At 41.0% G+C, this 18,601-nt stretch overlaps 1 protein-coding gene and 1 pseudogene across 1 annotated transcript in view; one reads left to right on the top strand and one right to left on the bottom strand.

Moving 5' to 3' along the window:
* The window catches only part of DNAH5 (dynein axonemal heavy chain 5), a 273,433-nt gene that overhangs the window by 224,687 nt on the left and 30,145 nt on the right, over window positions 1-18,601 (bottom strand). The window lies entirely within an intron of this gene.
* On the top strand, window positions 17,193-17,362 carry LOC123939395 (annotated as a pseudogene).

Below are 18,601 nucleotides of genomic sequence, written 5' to 3'. Positions count from 1 at the left end.
GCTCTACGCTGGGGAAGGCTCTCTAAAGCTGGAAAGCCCGTCACCGCTATCCTCCAGGAACGCACAGTCTAGTGAGAGAAGGGGATACGTAGACCAATGTCATCTCCCTGCAGTGACAGGACAAGAGCGCTGGCAGATGCAGAAGCCAAGTGCTGGGAGGGCTTCTCAGAGGAGGCGCTGCTGGCATTTGGTCTTAAAGAATGAGTGCAGGCGAACAAGTTCCAGAGCTCAGCTGGAAGATGTTGACCTTGGCAAGGATGTACCAGAATAGGGGGCTGGGGAAGTGCGGGGTGGCCGGTGGCGGACTGCTGAACAATGCAGAGACCGCATCCCTGCTGTCTGGTGGTGAAAGAGGAGGTTGCAAGGCTGGCCAGAACCATCTGGGCTCCTGGGGCTGCACAGCAGACCCAGAGATCCGGCCCTCAGGAAGCATGGGTTAATGTCAAGAACAGAGTCCTATAGCAACCTCCACTTTCTCCCAACATCAATTGGCAGCGAAGAGGTTCCAAACCCACCTCTGCATTTGCATAATAAAAACTGCAGAACTGAGCCCTTTGCCAGGGAAGTTGATTCTTCAATGTGATTCCAAAGGCACAGCCTTGCATCTCTCATGGTCTGTGACCTCATTTCCAGGCCTACAGAAAAGGGGGAATGATTCCAAAGAGCCTAGAAGACCTGCCGCCCAGAATCGGCCTTAACTATCTCCAATTACCAACAAAACCTTCCAGGTGTGAAAGAATGCAAAGTCACCAACGTGCCCTGAAGGCGTTTTTCCCCCTCAGAGGAGCATTGGCCCCAAAGAAGTAGCAGGCATCCCTACAAGTAGTTACCATTGGGCGGCAATGTGCACAAGAGCCGAAAGACACAGTCCCCTTTTTTGCGTATTTGAAATGTCAAATTCATAATAGCATTATGAACTATCCAAAAACTAATAAACAAACCCGTTTCTCACAAATTCATGAGAACATGACTTTGAATTGTGTTTAGGTATTCCCCTCCTCCCTGGGGCGCAAAATATGATCTTCCAAGACCCCCTTGCAAGTATACGGACCACCGCTGCTTACCGATAAAATGCGGGTGACGCTCTGCTTCCAGAGCTGTCTCCTACCGATCCGAAACATCCCCGAGGTCTGTTCAGGGCACGCAGGGGCCCGAGCTCTTCCTGAAGGGATGCTCTAACCCGGGGAGGGCTACTCCTCATCCAACAGGCTTTCGAGCTCAAGCTTCTCTGAAGGACCAGAAATTCAGCCCCCCATTTCCACTCTGCATGTACCGCTCGCCGTACGCACAGAATAAAAATTCCGAGCACACCTATACTAGTCAAGGTCTCCTTCTAGAGTGTCTCCCCTGGGACCTCCCCTCGGTTCCAAAGCCTGTGTTGTTAGGGAGATACTGTTGACAGCCGTGCAGGTTGACCGTGACTCTCAGGTGTGTTTATGAGCCAATCAAAGCCTCGTAACTGCTCGGTTACAACACTCCTGAGGTTCCTTTAATTCTAGACGCTGCCTAACAGTAAGCTCGGAGTCAATAGAGATATTTGAATAATTTCTTTGAACAGTGAGAAACTTCAAACCGTATCAAAATAGAAAGCAGAGAATGCCACTCTGAATAAATTGCTCAAGTCAAGAAATTCAGGAGTACTTCGCCTCAACAACTTTGTGTGCACGATTAACTGCCAGCATTGTGACTAATTGTGACTAATTGTCAGATAGGCTAATTGTGACCCAAAGGAGCCATTTTCTCTCCATAAAGAACGGAAGCCTCTTTCAAATGCAAATAGCAAATGATGTCCATAAATTACTTTTGCTCACCCAGTTGCACATACAAATAAACCGAGGTAATTTATTCTGTGTGACTAAACATCTTGATCATCCTTACTGGGAGGACAGGGATGGGAAGCCACAGCCGGCGTGATTTGAGAGATCCAATATGGATGGTTTCTGTCATCGAGAAGAATACAAGGCAGGACACTTAAGGTTAGGCATGTCAAATCTAGGATTTAGACCCTGGAGTTCCAAGTCTCGGGAACTCAAATCCCAAGGACAATCAGGAAATAGGGGACTCATCCTGCTAATACTCCGCTAACTAACCTTATAAGACTAACAGGAAAGCGAAGAAGCTAATTTGGTTTTAAAACACCTACTGCTCATTTGGAGGTTGGTTTGGTACTTGAACTTGGGAGATTCACCTCGTCACCATCAACACCAGCCACTAGGGAGGGGCCTCCACATGTAGGGTTAACACAAGAGACAGCAGTCAAACCTGAAGGGTATTTGGTGAGCACAAAACTAGAGCATAAGAAGGTAGAGTTTGTATGGGACATTTTGAAAATCAACCTCTGGGTATTGGTGAGCGTCTATTCCCTGTTCTGATCGTGAATGAAACGGTTTCCAGACTACGAGTCATTCTCCTCTGCGTGGTGTTAGAAGGTCACCGGCAAAGTGCAGCATTTTCCCATCCCCCTTGCTCAGCATCTTCGTCCCAAGAATCCTCAGTCAACGTGTGACCTCGGGACAGAGGTCGCACTTCCTTATATGTCTGCTTACTTTTCATCAGTTACATGACATGGCTCTTCCCTAATGGGATGTCAGGCTCCGTCCTCATTCCAGCAGCCCATTTACAACAGTAACTCTTTGGGGAGAATTACGTTCTGGAAAAATTTCCACACATGGCTGATGGCATTCATTCTGTGTTTGGCAGACGTAACCAGGGCTCTCTCGAGGCTTCGTGGTAAACTGCAAAGTCTTCCAACCTCTGTGGCTGAATTCCAACCCCCTTGGGCACGGCAGAGACAGGTGTCTTAAGGGCTTCCCTCCAATGAAGGCGGCTCCCTGAGAATTGTCATTAGCAGCACAAACAAGGCAAAGCACCAGCCTGAATCTCCATCTGACCATCTGCCCCTTCACAGCTGGCCTGAAATAAAATTGATTTCTGGAGAAGAGTTACCCAACATTACTTGGAGGGAGCCTCAAGGGTTTCCGTATGAGTAGTTTCCACCAGGCAGCAGTGGGCAAGGCCCCTCCTACAGGAACTCCCAGGCCACAGTCTCTCCAGCCCTAGCTGAGTAGACAAGGCACTCTTCCAGGCTGAGAATGCCGGCTATAAACAGATCTTAAATCAGACATGATGAGAAAATGAGAGTGGACAGTGGGCCTTACGGAGGCAGGAGACTTCATCCAGAAATCCAAATACCTTCAGGCAAGGTTTAAAGTTCCACTTTCAGGGCGCCTGGGTCTCAGTCATGAAGCGGCTGCCTTCGGCTCAGGTCAGGATCTTAGGGTCCTGGGATTGAGCCCCACAACGGGCTCCCTGCTGGGTGGGGAGCCTGCTTCTCCCTCCCCCACTCCCTCTGCTTGTGTTCCCTCTCTCGCTGTGTCTCTTTCTGTCAAATAAATAAATAAAATCTTTAAATAAATAAATAAAATAAAGTTCCACTTTCTTTCATTTATAAGTCCATTCCACTCCACAGAGGTCTGTGATGCTTTATACGGGGCAAGACAACTATACTACACACGAAGTATAGTGCAGCTGATTAAAACACACTTAATCAAACAGCAAAAAATTAGTTGTGACGTGCATAATTATCTTATGGAACAAAGAGAAAGATAAGATGCTGCCAATTAAGCTTAAACACAACCTCAATTTTAAGATGCACTCTGAAATCACAGATATTAAAATGTGAAATATGTACATCTCAGAATCAATGAAAAACCGTCAGTCCTGCCTTCGCTGAGGGAAAATAGTAAACAAATAACATAATGACAAACCCATAGTGATAAATAAGGCATAATTATAAATTGTGAATCGTGCCTTAGAGAAAGAAACGATGGTGCAAACTTCAGCGGGATCTGGATTCTGAATTATGACCACATTGTGCTTAAATTCCTGAACTCTCCACCCCTGAGTTATGGAGGGTCACCTACCGTGGGCTTTGCGGCTTTGTGTGTACAACCTATGCAGTGCGGTGATGTAGGACAGTCCAAGCACTGAGGTCAGACAGACCTGGATTTAAGCCCCAGCTCTGTCCTCTTCCAGCAAGAGGACATCAAAGCTTTTGTTTCCCAAGCTGTAAAGTAGGAAATAAACCCACCTGCCCAAGAAATATGTTCTAATTCAATTCGACATGAACCCCTGGAATCTCACAGGTGCCTCGTGGATGAAAAATATAACTATATTTTTTAATTGCAAAAAGGCTACAGCTACAATTAGTGATAACATCAAGATGGGGGAAAATTCACAAGGAATTGAACATAACCCACAAATTCCAGTCTAGTGCTGCTTGAAAAATTTGGTCTTGATTTCTGAGTCGCTTCTAAGACAAGAATGGATCCGTTTTATCAGTCACCATCTACATATTTTTCGCAGATTTCCATCCCTAGGAATGTGTTACGGAGGCCAGCAGAGCCAAACGCATTCATCAGTTTAAGGACCTTATAAACAACGACACAGGGGACAGCATATAAGAAGGGCGGATGCGTTCAGTGGGATGAGAAAGTACCATATTTTACCCATCCTGAGTTGCGCCTTTTGTGCACTTTTTACTGTATGGAAACTGGGTGCATCTGATAGGCAGCCTTGTTACTGCCATTGATCGGCCACCATCATGACAGTTGTCATTACAGAGTTTGTGCAGACTCGGCTGTCACTCCGGGTGGCGTGACGGGGCCGCAGCAGCACCTCGATGCGAATAAACCACTGGAGACGCATTTGAGGAAGGAATGTATGTCCTGGCTGTTTTCTGAAAATCTTCCACTGACACCTTCTGGGAAGATCAAGAAAACACCAGCATCCCAACTTACAGAATGAGTGACCGTGGAGGGAAAGAATCCCAGAAGAGTCACACCCTGAATGGGAAGAAGTTTTAGAAATTTCTTCGTCAATTCATTCCCCTTATTTTTGTGTGGATGCACAAGAGAGATATATGGTTTTCTGATCTGCGTTTAAGTAAGAGAACTTTTTCAATTAAATTAAAATTCTAGAAAAGCAATGCATCTTAGTTTAATTGACGGCTGTTTTCCCGTCTTACTGGTGAACGTCTTGTATCTGATGTTGACTTAGATCAGATGAAAAACAATTTTATGTTACCTAATGATCAAAGAAAACCTCTTGATGGGGCACTTGGGTGGCTCTGCTGTTCAGCGTCTGCCCTCGGCTCAGGTCGTGCTCGCAGGATCCTGGGATCCAGCCCCCCATTGCAGCGGGAAGCCTGCTTCTCCCTCTCCCACTCCCCCTGCTTGTGCTCCCTCTCTCGTTCTGTGTCTCTCTGTCAAATAAATAGATAAAATTCAAAAAAAAAGAAAAGCTCTTGAAGAAAATAAGATTTAAGTCAAGCCTTGTAGAGGAGTGAAATTCAAGTTGAAAAAGGTAGGGCCGAACATGTGGAAAATATCACGAACAAAGCATAGAGGTCAGAACTCAAAAGAGAGCCTGTCCAGTGTTACAGTTGTGAGGAAACATGACTGACTCATCTCTGACAGGTATTTGGAGGCTGAACCGTGGGTGTCAACCTCAGGGGGCTGGCCTGGCCCTAGCAGGCCTTCGGGAGTCACTGAAGAGTGTGTTGGTTAAAGCCCTACTTAGGAAGGTTATGCTAGAGCTGTATGTAGGAAGGACTGGGATGGAAGAAGACTGAAAGCGCGCTGGGCATGAGGAAATTCAGGATTTAACAGAGGGGCGGAAGCAAGGGGTCACCCAAGTTACTCAAAAAGCAAACGAACCAGCTAAATAAATAGAGGCAAGTCCTCTTGTCCCAGCCTCCACGTTGCTACCCCCGAACTATTTCTCCATAGAAATCCTGACTGAAGAATCCCTTGACAGTCAGGGATGGTTTGAAGACCCAGGTGTCAGAGATGTGTTCTCTTTTGTCAAGCATGGGTGGAGGGAAGAACCGTAATAACTCTAACAGAAATGGGGAAATCTAGAGAAAGAACATTTTGGAGACTGGATGACTAAAGAAATGTAATGAAGTTCTCATTCTTTACTTTTCTTATGGTGCTTTTCATCTTCAAAACACAAACTCTGTATCTGCAAGAGGAAACCATCAATATTTTTTGTCTTGATTCTATCATAATTTTAAAAATCACAGTAGAAGAGAAAAACTCTTTATAAAAAGAAACTAAAAATATATTCATTCGATAATCATTTGAGCTGCCTCCCCTCAAAGATAAATGATCTTAAAAGTTTCAAAGGAAGTGGTATGGGTTGTTGGTTTTGCCCCCTTTTCCATGGCTTGAAATTGTACAGCAACACCTAAGAAAGATGCATAGGTTTACTGAAAGCTTCATCTGCCAAAGTTCAAACGAGAGGAAGGGAGGAAAAAACCCCAGAGGAGGATTCAGAAAGCTGATCCATTTAGAGTCAGGCACACGCTAAAAGGAACATCCAGGTTCTGGAGGCAGAGCCTGGAGGACGGAGGCTCTGTGCTGAGTGTCCCTTCCTTATGTCGTTCCGTACAGAGCCTCTCAAGGCGAAAGTGTAAGAATTAGGAACTTTCGGGACCAGAAGAGGGATATGCCAAAGGAAAGAGAATCTCAGGAACTTCCTCCTGCCTTTTCTTGTCTTTTCCTTGCTGACACTTCCGCTTCGCTCCTTAGGACTAGCGTTGTCCTGGCTTTGGGAAGCCACACTTCTGATCGCGACTCCCACATGGGCGACACTGATAAACCAGCAGCCGCAGCAGCCACACCAGCCGGAGTTTCCCCATGAGCAACATGAGGTAGGTGGCCAGACGGTCTTGCAGGCTCCAGCTAGCTCCAAACAAAATGCACGGCCTACGTGAGTGATCTCTGTCCCCGGGACCTCATGCACAGAGCACGCTTCAAGTTACCGGAATGTTATCTTAGTATGAATTCTTCATGCACAATCTTATAACAATGTCATACAAAACACTGGGAAATTCTGTTATCACCGGAATCATATGAAATGAGTTTGATCACTTTAACACTGCAGTGCTAAGACATTTTAATAATATTGTGTTTCCCTGTAGGAATTTTTTTCCATTCTAGATGTCCAAAGCTTGAACAAATGATGCTCCCTGGGCCATGTTATTAGTTCCTTGTGTATTAATGCTACAGTGTTTTGAAAAAAATTCTTCTCCCAAACCTAAACGTAAGGCTCAGGAACTCTGAATGGACAGATGGAAATCAAGTTTTAGGTACATATCATGGAGTTCCTTATGATAAGTCCTTCTAGCATTGGGCTTTTGGGTTGACTGCTTAGCATGGTTATAATTGTTCATGTTGAGCCTTTCCAGACCATATGGCCTAGCTCAGTTACACCAGTCAGTCCTCGTTTAGGACCAAACCTTCAGTATCATATCACATACAACTGAGAAAAATAACCCTTCTTTAATCAGACTCTGTTTATGGTTATAATCTAAATGATAATCAACCGCTTGAGAATGATCCTTAATTACTTGTTTTTTCAGAAATTCAAGGTCCAAGCAAATAGAAGACCAGTATTAATTACAGAGATACGAAGAGAAGCCTTACTAATGTGATAATTCTTGCTTTGTGAAAACAGTAGACGCAAGTGATATTTACTGTTATGTTACCTTTCAGTTGCTATGGTTCATCATAGGCAACCGAAGGCACAAAGGCATGATCAGTTTTCCAAATATAAAACAACAAAAACTCTAACTCAGGGCCCCAGTTTTTTGGTTCTGATTTAGTTTACCAGGTATGGATTTAGGAGGAAACTGTATTTCCTTACATAAGTCACTGCCCATATTAAGATCTGATCTCTAGCATCGAAGACATCTAGGAGCAATAAATATTACTGAGAAATTCCTCAACTCACATCCGCCTGCTCCTGCTGACTCCAACAACAGGCACATACAATTCCGCGGGAGTCCATGACTACAGCTGCAGAAATGAGGCCCCGGGGCCCAGGTCTCACTGGGGGGTCATGTTGAGGATGTCTGCTGTTTGTGTTTATTTTGGTTCAACAGGGAAAGAGAATGTAGAGAGTTAGGTTCACCAGCAAACAAACAAAACCTCATTTAATACTGCACTCAGTCCCTCTTTAGCTTTTCTCTTGTGCCAAAATATTGTAACATGGTAACCTCAAAATTCTGTCCCTTTTCTATAGAAATGTTTACGAGAAAAGTGAATCCAATGTCATTCAGTGTAAAATCGAGTCCTGATGTTAGAAATTATTAGTTGATTGACGCTAGAGGCAACGAAGAGTAACTCCAGCCCGGGACCTCAACCAGCCTCCTGTCGGTAGCATGTTAATAACTGCCATGCAGAGGAACTCCCCCACTTACGATAGCTTGACATTGCAAACCCAGTTACTCTGATTTTTATCATAAATATAAACGCATGAAAATAACCAAGACATATTTATAAATATGCTAACCAAAGGTTAGCAGTCACAACCATACCAAGGAGTCTGGCAGTAACGTGAGATGCACTGACTTGTAACACCGAAAAGCTTTGACTCCAAGCACGTGATCAAATACAGAAAATCCACGCAACTGAAGCCAAGCAGTCATTTCTGGAAAGAATGTTTTGCCCTTCTTGGAAAAGCTTAAGGATAAACTTGGGGGGGACATCAAAGGAAGATTTTCCAGTCAGAGCCAAAAATGATTTGATCACCTTGGAAAGAGAACAGTTGGCAGATCGGAGTTTCAATGGGAAACTGAGATGTTTTGTTTCTGGTCACCCCTGACCACCGCTGCCAGCTCCTAGAGACCAGCAATGCATCTGTCTTGTCGCAACTGGATTTGTGGGTCTTCACACTGTTTCATTCAGTGAACGAAGAACAGTCTATTTAAACCTCACTCAGGAGCTAATTAGTTCTTAAAACCCCAAACCAACCCACAGTTACGTATTAGTTACTCTGCTATCAACAAAGCAAAATGTGTATTGCCAAGGAAAACAAAAATAACCCAGCGTATTCACCTGTTACTGTATTCTACATCTCATCATTCTTAAAGACCGTGACATAATTTATAATAAAGATCATCACTACCTACAGATTTCACAAGGCAAATTTCAAACACTGGTGTTTCTTTCCGTATCAAAAATGCTAAAATATCATTTCAGAGAATAAACATAAAGTCTATTACTGCATATGTAAAGAATAAATTGGTTTTTATTGCTTGGTTTTATTGCTAACAAAACTCTGCAGACCAAACGTTCTTCCAAAGCTTCTGTAAGGATCAGCCTCAGTGTTTACTTCGTACCAAAACCAGCACAACTTTCCTGACAGCAGAGATAAAAGGACCCAATTACTATTAACATATATATACATTTCTTATCATAAGTACGTTTAACAATGCTTCATAATGCAACATCTAGTTTCCGCTTCTTAAAGAACTGCCAGATTCCTGATTCTCTATTATTAAGTCTTCCACGGAAAACTGTCAACATCAGGTCTTATACTTTGAAGTATCCAAATGAACTGGTATAGTTAGTTATAAAAATCAATTTCCATAGATTGAAGTGAATTGGATTATATCATGGGGATATAAATATACCAGGTGTGAAAACACAAAGGCCAGGATAAGAGAAGATTTTTTTAGCACATAGCTGTTACTGGTGATTTAGTATTTGACATGAAATTAATCTGAACAATTACTTTCTTGGGATTATTTTAACTTTCACCATCAAAAATGTGGGAGGTTTCTTGTTTCAAAAAGAACTAAAGGTAACAAAGAAAGACCCTAAGGATCAAATCTTGTGGTATAATTCCTTTTCTAGGTGTGAAGGAAATTAATTCTATATTTTAGATGTGATTGAAGAAGAACTGTTAAATATTTTAAGGAAATGTTTTAGTATAGCTCATTAATTTCACCAAAGCCCACCACCATTGTATTTATTGAGCTTCTCTGATATGCCCAGCACAATGTTATTCAAATATAAGATACAAAGAGTTCATAATCTAGCAAAAGAGATAAAACCATCATTAGTCAACAATAAAGTACTAAACTATAAGGACCTATCAAGGCACATAAGAATCCAGGTGGTTATATAAAGCTCATGAGCCAATGCAATTAAAATATACCTTTAATATGCAATAAGATTTAAAACTTAAAACACTTCATAAAACTCAGTTTTGGAATTACTTTATATCACTTTTAAAAACTTTGGACCAAGGTGCCTGGGTGGCTCAGAGGGTTAAGCCTCTGCCTTCAGCTCAGGTCATTATCTCAGGGTCCTGGGATCAAGTCCCAAATTGGGTTCTCTGCTCAGCAGGGAGCCTGCTTCCTCCTCTCTCTCTGCCTGCCTCTCTGCCTACTTGTAATCTCTCTCTCTCTCTGTCAAATAAATAAATATTTTTTTAAAAAACTTCAGACCAATAGCACACACACAAAAAAGGGAAAAACTAAAAAGCTAAACAAAGTCTCTACTATTTTCCTTTCATAACCTAAGAAAAAAAGGTGAAATATGTTCCTGAGGGAAGTGTCCTGAAAGTGAGCTACAGCAGGCCAGGAACAAAATGTTTCCTCTCTGATTTTTTACTTTTTTCCTTCCCCTTTCCCAAAGTAAAGGGTGAACATTTGAATCTGCTGCAATGGAACATTCTAGAACAGTGTCTCCCTGTTCCCTGCGCACCACCCCACCCTGCGAACCACCATATCACTGCTACTTCCTAAGGCAGTGGGGCCATTCCACCTTCTACTTCCTGGTCACCCTCATTCTCCCAGAACCTCCCCTTGGGCTTCAATCTCCCTCCTTCTTTATGGGAAAGCCTAAAGGAAATTCATCTCCCAACCAAATCTCACACAATCTCCTTCACATCACCACCAGTCTCCCTGCCATTCAGAGCATCATTTTGAAACAAAGGAGGACCAAACCATCAACCCTGAGGCTAAGGCCGACTGTGGGAGCCCAGCAGTGATGGGGTGGGGGGTGGGGGGGTCCTCCACCAAACAGTGGAAGGATGCAAACAGGAATATCCCATTGCTTATCACATAATAATAACAAAATGGGGAAAAAACAGAAGTTGAAGGTGTTAATTCACTGAGTGATCTAGAGCAATGGAAGAAAATCTATCGCTTTTCTAATCCAGGAAATACACAAAGCTCAAAACAGCAGTCTCCTAAGAGAAAATGTTAAGGTAATTACCACAAAAAGAACGATAGCTGAAGGCAATTTTTCTCCAAACTGTTATCCCCATTTGGGAATTACATTCCTCTCTCTCTCTCTCTTTTTAAAGAAAATTAATGAAATGGAAAACATTTTTAAAATCACAGCAGTTTGTTCTGTGGAAAGTTTTCCAAATGGTAAGCATTTGCCTTAGAGTTCATTTTTCCCTAATTAGTTCTATCCAACTCTTGTACAGATTAAAGCTTGTGAACCTCAGTTCAAAACTCTTATTTAAATATTAAAATTTTATTACAATATACAGGAAAAGGCAAGACCTATATTTATTCTAATATACAGAGGAAGAAAGGTCCTTGCCAAGAGCCTGCAACATTGAAAAAAAAGCCTCAAGCTGCCTCCTGCCCTTCCCTGCAAACACCCGCTGGGACAAGGACTCTACTGGTCATCCACTCCTGCCACAGGGGTACAGGTGTCTCAGAACACACTCCCCTCCTTCTGTGCAGGACAAATTCCCATGCATGTGGCAAGACTCTATTCCCAAGTCCTTTCCTCTGTGAAGTCTCAGAAGCTCCTTCTCTGAAATTCTACTGCTCATTCCTTAAATTGAATCATTTTCATCCTGAATAATTACATTTTAGAAATATAAATTGTACTAGGATTTTTTTCAACAATACCTTTGAATAACTGGATTATCACAGCATCTGACACATAATAGGTTAATATTATATATATATATATATATATATATATATATATCCCAAGGGATCATTTTTTAAATCACTTATTCTATAACAAACCAAAATAGTATTTTTTGTTAAGCAATACTTCTATTTCTTAATCTTCTTGAAGGTTTCCTTTTTCACACCATTTTTGTTCTCATTTTTGGTGTTGGTTTTCTTTTTTAACTTGTTGGTAACAGGTCGTGATCATGGTGTCTGGGGTGTGCGGTACAAGGAATCACTGGTGAGAGGGAAGGGCAAATTCCAACCCCTACTATACATGTCACCTTGTCTGGTCTGTGCCATTAGTCGAATAGAGGACGTACACTTGCTTGTTCTGAATTTCCATTTTCCTCTATTAGCCTAGACTGAAGCATGAGGGATACACCATGATCAACTTCCACATTTTTTTCTTGCATTGGAATATACAAGCCGGTGCTCTTCTTCATTATCATTTTACTGAGTGATTATCAGATGGGACAGAATTGCAAACCGGAATTTTGTGAACTGAATTATTCATATGAATGAATTTCAGTATACAGAGCAGCCGCTTACCATTGCTCTTAGCGATCAGCTAAGGTTGACAAACATTTCCTTATAGGGGACTGTTGTTGCAATATTATTTGTAGTGTGGGATGTCAAAATGGCAAAGCTCTACTATTAATAACGGATCTCCAGACTCATGGAGGGAGCACTGGGCCTGCAATCAACAGGCTTAGGTTTATCTGGCTTTTCTCTTTCCTTTTTAAAAAGAAATCCTCAGAATTCCAGTTACAAGACTCGGAGCACGTCAATCTTATGCCCTATAAAATCTTACGTCTGGAGGTTAATAAAATGAGATTAATCCAGAGGTACTACATGTTGAGTGCTTTCCTTTTTTCCTTTCAAACACAATACGTTAAATGATGCCGGTCTCCTCTATGGAAGAGGGTTCTGGAAACAGCTTACTACGGATGGAGGTTAGCTGCCATCCAGTGGCTGGAAACAGAACTCACTTACCAGAAGAGCGAAGGAAGTTTAGAGTGGACCCGTGCCTCGTGACCACAAGGCCCCGGTAACTTACATTTACCATCCCATATTTACAAAAAAAACAAGATGGGGAAATTGTCAAATGCTTTAAAGGGAGAGAAGCCAAAGTCTCCTCTTCTCTAATTCTAAGCCATAAGAAATTTATCTTTACTCGTTTCCCTTTCAAAAATCCCCAATTTAGAAACTTCACCTACCTGTATCATATGAATGAAACTAAATGATGAAATAATTATAAAAGATAAAATAGACCCGACTGCATGAAAGAAGGAATATCAGAGAGACAAAAAAAATTTATATCAATTTCTAAAGAAGAAAAACATGAAATTATCCATATAGTGATCCCAAGCCTGATAGTTTCATAGCAAACTCACTTTGAATGATTTTGATCATTTTCTGTTATGTAAAATGTAATATCATTCTCTCACTTACTCCTTAATTTACTCTAATATGAACAATTCTAATACGAACTACTTTTAATACCTTTGGATTATTTTATTATTAAAATAGTGCACATTTATTGTGGAAAATATAAGAAAGTGAAAGTAAAACATAAGAAAGTAAAAATAAATATCAATAAAACCTGAGCACTATTAACATATATTCTGCCAGTCTGTTTTCTATGAGAAATGTCCCACCTCTCCCATTCTCTTAAAAAAATTGATTCAAAAATATGTATCTATATGTATTTTTTTAATTTTAAAAAGTTTTTCAATAAGCTATTAGAAAAAAGTATTCCCTAAAAGTTATACCCTTTGGTTCTCATAAGAAATATATTTATCTTTGCCTACATGAGAAGTGGAAAATGATAAGCCACTGTAACCTCATTGCTACTATAACTTGTAAATCTTTAGCAATAATAAGGCTGAACAAATTATTTATTAGACATTTGGTGGGGGGAGGGGCTGTATGTATGTGGATTTCCAGTTCTATCTCTTCCTATTTTTCTCCTGGTAATTTTCTTTCTGTTGATTTGTAATTGCTCTTTCTAAGACTGGATAAAGATACAGCACACATACAGAAAATGAATAGCAGCTTCAAGCTATCATATAAAGTAGAATTAAAGACTTGGACCAAGACATATACTTCATTTTTATAAAAGGTATAATCCGCTATGAGTATAGAGTATCTATGTGTTTAAAAAAAAAAAAAGCTAACAAACAAAAAAACAGTATTGACATAAAATAAGCAAAGCCTGTTAGAAAAAGAGGCAACATTAACAGAAAAACAATAATAAAAGGGTGTTCTAAACAATGTGTTAATTGAAATATATTAAAATTTACAGTCCCCAAATAATACTATTCCTCCATAGTGCCATAGATGGTTAACAAAACTAGTTAGATCAAGGAAACATTAATACGTTGTAAAGAACAAAAGTCACACAAGTCACAATCTCTTACAATAATGTTATATATTGCAAATTAATCATGAAGGAATTCTATGTCCCTTGACTACTTTAAGAAAAATTTTGGAGCACTTGGCTGACTCAGCCAACAGAGTTTGCAACTCTTGATCTCGGGGTTGTAAGTTTGAGTATCATGCTGGGTATAGACATTACTTAAAAATCAAAAAATCTTTTTAAAAAAACAATTTAGAAAAATCTCTTGTAAATTACTACTGGATCCTTGCAGAACTCCAAACTGCAAATAACAAGACATTTGGAATATAAATCCTACTAAAGACCCAAGAGGACTGATAAACATGAAAATTGAGAGGGATATATGTGGATTCACTTCCAGGGTCTTGAGAAAGGCAGGTAGAGAGTGTTGGGGGGCGGGGGGTGCCTAGTCAGGCTGAGTTGGCCAAACCACCCCTGAGGGGTTCTGACCCTTGGGGCTTTGAGTGCAAGTCTCTCAGGACCAGCTCAGCACCCAAGACGAGTCCTGGAGCACCCCAAGTGCTTGAGAGAAGGGATGGCACACAAAGGGGGGGTCCAGGGCAGAGAAGACAGGTGGGAACTGGTGCAACCATCTAAGATCTCCTCGGTCATCCCTTACCTGGTTCCCAGGACCTCCCTCTGGAATTCTAGGTGTGTTCCATCAAGGTTCTTCATTACCCTCTCCAAGAAATGCATCCCAGATCTGGACTCAAGCCATACCTCACTTGAGTATGAGGCTCAGAGTAGAAGAGAAAACATGAAGAAGAAAACGTGAAGAATCACAGCCAAAAAGGTAAAGGGACTTGTCAGAAGCCTGAAGACAGAGTGTCTCCCTGTTCACACACAGCGTTCTAAGTCTTCTCTTAAAGTTGCTTCTCTCATTCCTTCTACTAATTCTTGACTCTCAACTTAGCTTGCCATCTGACTCACAACGTACCTCCTCCAAGGAGGATACCCTGACTGACACCATCTCCTGACCCTGAGTGTTCTTCTACATAGAAGTCAATCCTTAGAACTTTCACTGTTTGTTTATATTATATTGTTATCTGTTTATGTATTTGTTTTGAATTCAATGCAGGTGCCAATGTACAGATACTTTTATGTAAAAGACAAGCATCAGAATTACTGTGTGTAAAATGGGTTTCAGAAATCAAATTATATTTTCTCATTTATATCTCATAATTTTGGTTTTACACAGAAAAAAGTGACTAAAAGAAATAATGAAAAATTGTTTTGATCTCCTAGAAAACAGTAAGCATCTAATAACACATTCAATGTGTTCAGATTTTAATTTTAATACTGTAGAACTTTTTTAAGGTTTTTTTTTATTTTTTATTTATTCTTTTGAGAGAGAGAGCACAAGCAGAGAGGCAGAGGGAGAGGGAGAAGCAGACTCTCCGCTGAGAAGAGAGCCTGATGTGGGACTCGATCCCAGGACCGTGGGATCATGACCTGAGCCTAAGGCAGATGTTTAACCATCTCAGCCACCCAGGTATCCCAAGGCTTTTTTTTTTTTTTTTTTTGTAAGAACAGAAAAGCATTTTTTTAAAAGATTTTATTTATTTATTTGAGAAAGAGGGCACATGCACAGGAGAGGGGTAGAAGGAGAGAATCTTCAAGCAGACTTCCTCCAGAGCTCAGAGCATGACGCCAGGCTGATCCCATGGCCCATGAGATCATGACGTAAGCTAAAACCAAAAGTCAGAACTCAACTGACTGAGCCACCCACTTGCCCCAAGAATAGAAAAACACTTATAAACACAGGTATTAAAGAAAAACTGCAATGGACACTCGTTGGAAAGGGCAAAGTAGATGTTACTCAAGCTACTGCAGTACAGAAGAGAGACTTCTGTAGAATAGGGCCTGACTCCAAATACAGCCTGTGCAGCTGGGGATCTATAGCCAACATGCAGGGCTCAATGGGTAGAAAATTACTAATAGAGGAACTTAATTAGAAATCAAGGGTAGGTACAGTGTCTCAAAAGGATTCTTGCAAAACCTGGGCTTGGCAGGCCCAATGACAAAGCAAGTCAATGAGAGGGCTCAGAAACCTGATGAATGAACATCTGGTCAAGGAAGGAGTCCCTGTCACAGGTATGGGAGTTTAAGAATACACAAGCAAATGAAAAACTGTCTCAGTAGTTGCTCAGCCAGCCTCACAGCGAGAGGCTTCTGGGGGTGCATCTGTCTTCAGTGGTCAGGCTGTGGGAACAGGGATCGTTCTCCACACCCAAGTATTCTGCCATGTCAATGACTCAGCAACCTTCTCCCCCTCTTTCTGTTTCTAATGTTCCTGTTACCACTTGGCTCAACCATAACTCCTGGTTGCAAACAACTAGAATCAACTCAAGACCACTGGATAGTAATCATAAAACACAATGTATCATTTTTTTAAAAAGATCAATTCCTAAAAATGGGAAATAAATTGAAAAAGAAGTGGCTCTATGTCTCGTTAGTGGCTTAACCACAAACAGAAGAATTTTTTTGTTGTTGTTAGATTTTATTTGTTTATTTGACAGAGAGAGACAGCGAGAGAGGGGACACAAGCAGGGGGAGTAGGAGAGGGAGAAGCAGGCTCCCCGCTGAGCAGGGAGTCCAATCCAGAGCTCAATCCCAGCACCCTGGGATCATGACCTGAATGGAAGACATTGGCTTAATGACTGAGCCACCCAGGTGCCTCAAACAGAAGAATTATTTTAAGCAACTCAAAATGCAGTAAAGTTTTTTGCATATCTGAGATATATCCTAAAGACTGAAAAAAAAGGCAAGTTGTTTTCAGCAACCATATTGTTGGTAATAATGGGATTATTATTTTTAATAATGAATAATATATGTCCTACCATATAGTAGGATAAACGAAATAACTAAGTTGGCTAATATCGTTGGGAACTAGAATTTTCAGTATAAAATAAAAGGGATACAAACATAAAAATCAAGTAAGTAAAAACTGATTAATTTTGAGTTGAAAATATCATCATGAACTCATGAAGTATTTTTCTCTTTTAAAAAGTCTGAGGCATCTCTTCTCAGCCTTTTGGCTAAGATCAAGTGTAAAAAGTCTGGGACACCTGATCTCAGGGTTTTGAGTTCAAGCCCTACATTGGATGCAGAGATTACTTAAAAATAAAATATTTTTTAAAATATTTTCTATTTTCCTTGCTCTATCCAATGAAATGGAAATAAAGTATGATCAGCTCAGTAGCAGTGAACACCCTTAGCACCCAGATTACAGTGTCTAGCTACATCTCCCATGAAATAGAAGGAGAGCTCCTTAAGGACGTCACTAATTTCTAGAGTAGGGCAGGAAACCTACAAGAGGGTCATGCCGCATCTTCATACCAGAAGGCAAGGAAGCAGTCAAAGACAAGTGGGATCATACCAAAGGACACAGGAGCCAACCTGAAGTGACTTCCATGGACCAAAGAGAAAATGTAAGTAAATAAAAACAAAATGACTGCAATAGATTTAAACAGAAAAATATATAAGATCCATGATTTCATACTGATATTTAAAAAACAGAAACAAAAAACATTTTAGTCACTTCTGGTGGTTGCAATGGGCACCAACCTACTTTGAAAACTGATAAAGGGGGAAAAAATCATTGTTCCTGCTTTTCCAGAGCAAACTGCATTTCACAGCCATCAAACAGTTTATGAGAGTTGTTTTTAGAGAAGAATTCTAGTTTTATTTTTATTTTTTTTTAAGTAGGCTGTATGCCCAGCAGGGAACCCAATGTGACCTCATCAGGGGTTGTGAGTTCCAGGAGCCCCTGGAGAGATCTTGTTTAATCCTTATGGCAAATTATCACTGAAAACAATTTAGTACTTTGTGGTTTATTTTTTTTTCAGTCTTTAAGATATATCTTAGATATGCACAAATATTTTACTGCATTTTGAGTTGCTTAAAATAATTCTTCTGTTTGTGGTTAAAGCCACTAACCTGAGACATAGTTAGAGCTACTTCTTTTTCAATTTATTTCCCATTTTTAGGAATCGCTTTTTAAAAAACTGACACTTTTTTTTTAAACGTTCAAATCAAAAGGGCATGGAGGGGTACTTGGGTGGCTCATTGAGCATCTGATTTCAGCTCAGGTCATGATCTCGGCATAGAGAAACGAAGCCCCACATTGGGCTCTGTGCTGGGCCGGTCGAGTCTGCTTAGGGTTTTCTCTCCCTTGCCATCCGCCCCTCCCCTGCCACCCCTGCTGGTGTGCACACTCTCTCTTTCTGAAAAAAAAAAGGGCGGTGGGCATGGAATGAATACTAAGGATATTGAGAAATTATTACTGGATGGGTATAATACCATAAATGTATTTTTTTAAATCTTTATTTACCAAAGCTACATACTCCAGGTGCTAGGGTTGGGAGCTAAAGTGAGTTTTGCGTCTTCCAGTGTTGGGCCACAATGGCGGCCCTAGGAGCAGAGGT

Source organism: Meles meles, chromosome 3 (genome assembly GCF_922984935.1).
Source record: "Meles meles chromosome 3, mMelMel3.1 paternal haplotype, whole genome shotgun sequence".
In the NCBI taxonomy this organism is placed as follows: Eukaryota; Metazoa; Chordata; class Mammalia; order Carnivora; family Mustelidae; genus Meles; species Meles meles.
The sequence above is the reverse complement of the archived record's forward strand: the minus strand, read 5'-3'. Positions and strand labels throughout refer to the sequence as shown.